This window comes from Pimephales promelas, chromosome 15 (assembly GCF_988280905.1).
Source record: "Pimephales promelas chromosome 15, fPimPro1.hap1.1, whole genome shotgun sequence".
NCBI classification, from domain to species: domain Eukaryota; kingdom Metazoa; phylum Chordata; class Actinopteri; order Cypriniformes; family Leuciscidae; genus Pimephales; species Pimephales promelas.
The window spans coordinates 7,374,918-7,381,220 of record NC_142783.1 but is presented as its reverse complement, the minus strand read 5'-3'; the positions used below and the strand labels follow the sequence as shown (position 1 = coordinate 7,381,220).

The following is a 6,303-nucleotide window of genomic DNA, read 5'->3' as shown; positions in this document are numbered from 1 at the left end:
AAAAATAAAAAACAAAACTGGACGAGCAACTTTTTTACTCGGACAAGTGAATGGCAGATTTACTTAGCGTATATGAAAAGGCTTAATGTCGAGCCCTCCCTATATAGCAATGTCATCAGGAGACACACATACACCGGTATAGGCAGTGGCCCACCTTACCTGGTGAACACGTCTTGGTCCACCAGAATTTATAGTTTACCCACCTCTTTTTTTACCACTACACCTCTGCATACACCAATAGTCTGTACTCTGTAGAGTGCTGAATTCAAGTCGATCACTGCTGTATGCTTTCGAATCAGTAGTACTGTGATGTCATAGACCAATCATCTGTACTCTGTAAAGTGCTTCTTCAAGTTGATCGCTGCTGTATGCTTTCGAATTAGTACTGTGATGTCATACATGCAGGCTAAAAAATAAGATGTTGTATTTAATTAATAAAGTTATGTCAACCGGTCCCACAAAACTTAGTTGCTTAAATGGAAAGGGTAATATACAATTAATCCTAACATAATGTTTTAAGTAAATCGTTCATAACTGTGTTAATTAAATGGAACAATGCACAATTATTTTGAATAAATGTAAATTATTGCATTGCATTTAATGACTATAGCTTGAACTAACATGACCTGATTAAGTTAAATTTATTAAACAGAAGCTTAGCTATGTAGTCCATTTGTGTTGATTGTACTTAATGACTAGAACTTAGTTGCTGTTAAGTCAAGTCAAATTTATTTATATAGGCCTAGCGCATTTTACAATACAGATTGTATCAAAGAAGCTTCACAATGATAACATGAAATATACAACACAGATCAATAATATAAACTGTTAATAAAAATACTCAAGTCACTTTAACTTTATTCACCTTTGGTTTTGAAATATTAGTCAAAGTAATTTTGACCTTCAATGTGCATTACTATAGCTGGCACTGTCATGACTGACACAATTATGCAAAATATGTAAGCAAAACTTACAAATGCAAAGTGTACAAATAAAATTGAAGACACCAACATAAATACACATAAAATGCAAATAGACTAATTTAAATTAATCAACTACAGTCTTGTCTGCTTATTCCAAACATTATTGATCACAGCTTTACCTTGTCCAGCAGCAGTCCAAAAATAAAGCAGCAGTCAACAAAAGGCCAGGTCCAGTCTTGCCTGGTGCAGGTTGAGGACCTGCACTTTAGTGGAGAGCTTGTTCCCATCCATCCAATTCCATTAACACTTCCTGAAGAAATTCGAAAGTATCGCAGCTCCATGGGATAGCTCAAGTTTAAACAGTAGATCAAGCCAAACAGGACTGCACATCCATTTGTAACCTCTCTCAGATCTCGCAGCACTGTGCAGCCTTCAATGACGATGCCAACATCCTCAGGTGGATCTGTAGCATCTGCTCCATCATGTCGAACAACATAGAGACCCAAAGCCAGTTTCTCCATTTCCGTCATTGCATCAATACCAATATCCTCGATAGCCTATGACAAACAAAGAGACCCATTATTAATTATGCATATACGACACTAGTAACAAACCAAAAAGATGTTGAACATTCCACCATTTTTTATATTAAACTATGTTATTCCCTTAACTAAGACGAGTTGATGGATACCTCTCTCATCTCAGTGCTCAGTGCTCCTTAATAAGGCTGCCAGGCTTTTCATTTCAGTCCGTCGTACTTCAACACTGGGATTCTGTGGGAAACCAACAACTGATTTTGAACATTTTATTTGAGGAAACTACCATTATCACATTGACAAATCTATTATGACCTTATTCTACCAAGTTTTTAATTAATTAATTTATGCAATTTTAATTAAATATCAATTGTAAATCTGTAGTTTATTTGTCATTAATTTGTCAACTGCGTGATATACACACTCATTCCATTTAAGGATGTTATTTTGAGAAAATAATTTCACTATTTAGCAAGCCCTAATTTACACAGATACCTCAAGTGTTTCCCAAGCTTATACCATTGACACATTGAAGGAGGCAGTATTGTTCAGTTTGAACTAAAATATACGTAATTGAATGGACAAATGAACAATTGAATCAGGCAATTCAGAAAGGCAGATTCAACATTTCACAAGCAGAATTACAGATGTACAACTGACATTTCATGATAAATCTGCACAGAATATAAAGCATCCTTTTCGTAAATTAAAAACATTTACAGAAATACCTCTATTTGTACAAATCATAGAATTTTGTATTTGTGATAGCAAGTCATATTTAGAGTAATTAGTTTTAATGTAGTAATTATGTTTAGAGTAAATGTTAAACCCCCAGGGTCAGAGCCCAAAATACACCCAAAACACATACCTTGTCCATTTCCGCAATGATTACGTCGATATCGCATCTTGCTGTTCCCCCCTTCTTTTTGAATACCCTCAATGGCTGGTGGGAGTAATGATCCAGTCGGGACATAAAGGTTGAGAACAGGGGGACTGTGGTGATGAGGGTGAATTCTGCATTTACCTGAAACGTATTAAAACACAAATTCAAGTTAAAACAAAATATGTCAAACTCTGTGGGCTACATCTGGCCGTGGTACAATTATATCCAGTTTGCCTCGATAGTGGAGCTGGCGTGGCCATAATAATAATATTAAGACAGCACTACAGTACCAGTTCTTAATTTTGGCCCTCTCTGTAACTTTGAGTTTGACACCCCTGGAAGGGAACATGAGTTTGCTTTTGGCTAAATGTTTTTCGTTGGAGGTTCAATGTGGGCTTCCTATAACCATTTTATATGGATGTTTGTGTAATGTGCATTGTAGGCCTAACATAGAGCAGAACAACCATATGCATGGATTCTTAGGACATTGCCTCCAAACCTTTGTCAATTAAATATTACTCATTTGTTTAAAATTAATACCCTAATACAGTATTTAGACATTAATTACACATATTTAAATTAAATACGAATAATACTTTACCTGGCTCTCAGAAAACAGGGCTGGCCATCTGTTTTTGAACTCTGCTATGAAGGGCATATCTTTAACGACTTCCTGTCTTCTATAGGCAAAGGTTCTTTCCATTTTACTTTTGATTAGCTGTTGGTTGTTCTTCTTTTTCACCTCCAATATAGGGATGGGACGATAACAGGTTTCACGATAAACCGTGATAAAATGTACTGACGGTTAGTATTATCGTGTAAAATTTAATTATCATTAAAACCGTGTTTGATTATCGCGATTTTAATAACTCACTGAATCTGACGCAGCACGCAATATTTTTTTAAATTACTATTCGAGAAGGAATGGTGGAAGGCAGTGACCGTGCTCAGGAGGTTTTTCAGCCTTTTAAGAGGACCAAATCTGAGGTGTGGTCATACAAAAGTCCTGAGGGAAACTTGATCGAGGATGGTCACCCTGTCTGCCGAACAAGTCGCTGCAGTAGAAACACTTCAAATCTGCCGAGTCGTCTTGTGTGATCATCACCCGAGCGCACAACGCATTCTCACCCCAAGGCGTCACCTTTGACCATGCTTCAATATTTGACGTTTTAGGCGCCCTTTAGCGTCACTTACATGACGCGATCCTACGGCGTCATCTAACTGACGCTAAAGGAAAGCGTCTGTTAGAGGACGCGGTTAGGTTTAGGTGTGGGGTGGGGGTAGGGTACACGCGATCCTAGGGCGTCATCTTACTGACACTAAAGGGCGCCTAAAGCGTCAGATATTGAAGCATGTCCAAATGCTTCCCAAGGCATCAGTTAAGTGACGCCTTGGGGGTGAGAAGTTAACTTTGACCTTAATACCAAAACTACGTCTGGGAAACAATTGGGCACGAAATGTTGTTTTGAGTTGAAACATTTTATGTCACTCACTTGAAATAGACGTGAAGCTTCCGCGAAGAAAAGTTCGTAGCAAGTGGATTTGAGCCAAAGACGAACGAACAACTTCAAACAATATTATTAAGAGTGATATTTTAAGGGATAGTAAAGTATAGATTTTTTTTCTTTTTTTTTAGTAAAGTATAGATACATCACGTATTAAACCGATTTTATTTATTACGGGGACATATTGAATTGATAATGAGATTAGCTAATGTTTTAAATCTTGAATTCATTTTGTAAAACAATCGTCCAGACAAGATATATCACACCAATATTATCAAACTCTGTAAGCAATAAATCAACTCTGATTTCATTTTTGCAATACAATCAAAAACCGGAGACGCAAGACGGCAAGTTGCATTTGAATGAAACAAGAGCGCGCGTCCGTTGTGATATGGATGTGCGCTGTGTAATAACAGCCCATTCTCACCCCCAAGGCGTCACTTAACTGACGCCTTAGGAAGCATTTGGACATGCTTCAATATCTGACGCTTTAGGCGCCCTTTAGCGTCAGTTAGATGACGCCCTAGGATCGCGTGTACCCTACCCCCACCCCACACCTAAACCTAACCGCGTCCTCTAACAGACGCTTTCCTTTAGCGTCAGTTAGATGACGCCGTAGGATCGCGTCATGTAAGTGACGCTAAAGGGCGCCTAAAACGTCAAATATTGAAGCATGGTCAAAGGTGACGCCTTGGGGTGAGAATGCGTTGGTAATAATGTGTTGCTATTGACGACGGGCATTATAAAGAAGCAAATGCCATAGAATAGAATCTTGCTTAAAAAACTGCATAGAGAGGCTTGTTTTATTTGTTGTTTGTTGATTTTCAATTATAAAACTTGTTGAAATGTTTTCAGTGTGAGCATCATTTCTTTTTGAGCACTTTCATAAATTTTTAACAAAACCGTGATAATATTGATAATCACGATTATTTTGGACACTATAATCGTGATATGAAATTTTCATACCGTTCCATCCCTAGCCACGATGCAGAAAAAAAGTTCTCAGCATTGAAGGGGTGACACTCTAAAACATCAAGAGTGCAAAACAGACATACACACACACACTTTTATACACAAAAACACCAATAAATTGTGATTAAAGACAAACACACAAAAAATTTAGGTCATCATTCGAGCAATTTAAGTGGTCGTAAAAAAATGAGTCACACTTGCTCTTCTGTCAAAAATGACCGACCCATAGGAAATGAATGGGAAATTGACAAAAAAAAAAAAAAAAAATTTGTACGTGCAATCTACAAATCAGCCACAATTCTAAAAAAAAGTACACCGCAGGAAAGGGGTGACACTGACAAAAAAAAAAAAAAAAAAAAAAGATAAAATTTCTTTTTTATAAGAAATAGTTTGAGATTGTTTCAACTATATTTTCAATTCCACCAACAACAACAACAAAATGTGTTTATAAACAGCTGGGCAATTCACATGCCTTTCCATAGAGCTGTACATGCCATCTAGTGGTTACACCATGATTCTACGCTTTTTCTCTATACTGTAACCAGATGGTGCTAATTTTCTTCAAAAAATATTTTTTTTCTGAAGGCCTAGACTCTATATTAAACTAAAATACTGCATTAATATTTTTTTGAAAAAAAATAATATATATAGAAAAATAGTATATATATTTTTTCCATGGCAAAAATAAACCATAAATATTAAATTCAATTAAATTGTCTCAAAATACTAAATTAAAAAGAATAAATATTATAGAACAAAAATAAATTGCATTTGTTGTACTGGGATGGAGAAAGTTTCATTTTTAGGTGTAAAATGGTAAATGGACTGCATGCGCTTTCATAGACCTACTGGCCACCAAAGCGCTTTACATTTTGCCTCACATTCACCCATTCATACACTCATTCAAACACCGACGGTGTCCGGTCACTTTTGACCGCGAAGATAACAAGTGTGTGACTCAGAAACGAAGAGCACCTGAGGGTTAATAGAGAATTCAACAATAATTTGGATTTCTTCTTTTTTTTTAAATGCTTTATTTAAACATTCAGTTTACAGAGTAAAACAGTATAATAATAACATCAACAACATAATAGCACAAAAAAGAAATTAGACACCACGACTACTAACCAGTCATAGACATAATACATAGACGCCCTATTGGCCGAACATGATGAGCGTACGTCAACGGCGCCGCCATATTGAGGAGATCAACTTTCCCATACCTCTCATAACGGGAATTGAGAAAAATGCCTGTTTTGTGCGCTGCTTGGGGCTGTAAAAATCGCCACACAACTGAAAACAGCTTTCGAGGAAGTACCTTTCACAAGCAAGACTGAACGTTTGTTTTTGGTTGTATTTGGTCATGATTTAGTAACGTTTAGAGATTAAATACTACTGTTATTGTGTCACGCAATGTAGTTTTAACAGTTTTTCAGTCGACAATGTAGTTGTTTAAAGCTCAAATATGTGGTTTGTTTATAAAG

The 6,303-nt window shown here is 36.5% G+C and overlaps 1 long non-coding RNA gene across 1 annotated transcript; it reads right to left on the bottom strand.

The window, feature by feature from the left end:
* Positions 1-717: 717 nt before the first annotated feature.
* On the bottom strand, positions 718-3,084 carry LOC120462394 (uncharacterized). Its single transcript, XR_005618352.2, has 4 exons — positions 2,944-3,084; positions 2,328-2,483; positions 1,615-1,696; positions 718-1,480 (listed from the first exon to the last, which is right to left on the bottom strand). It is a non-coding gene; the product is annotated as an uncharacterized LOC120462394 (long non-coding RNA).
* Positions 3,085-6,303: the final 3,219 nt, after the last annotated feature.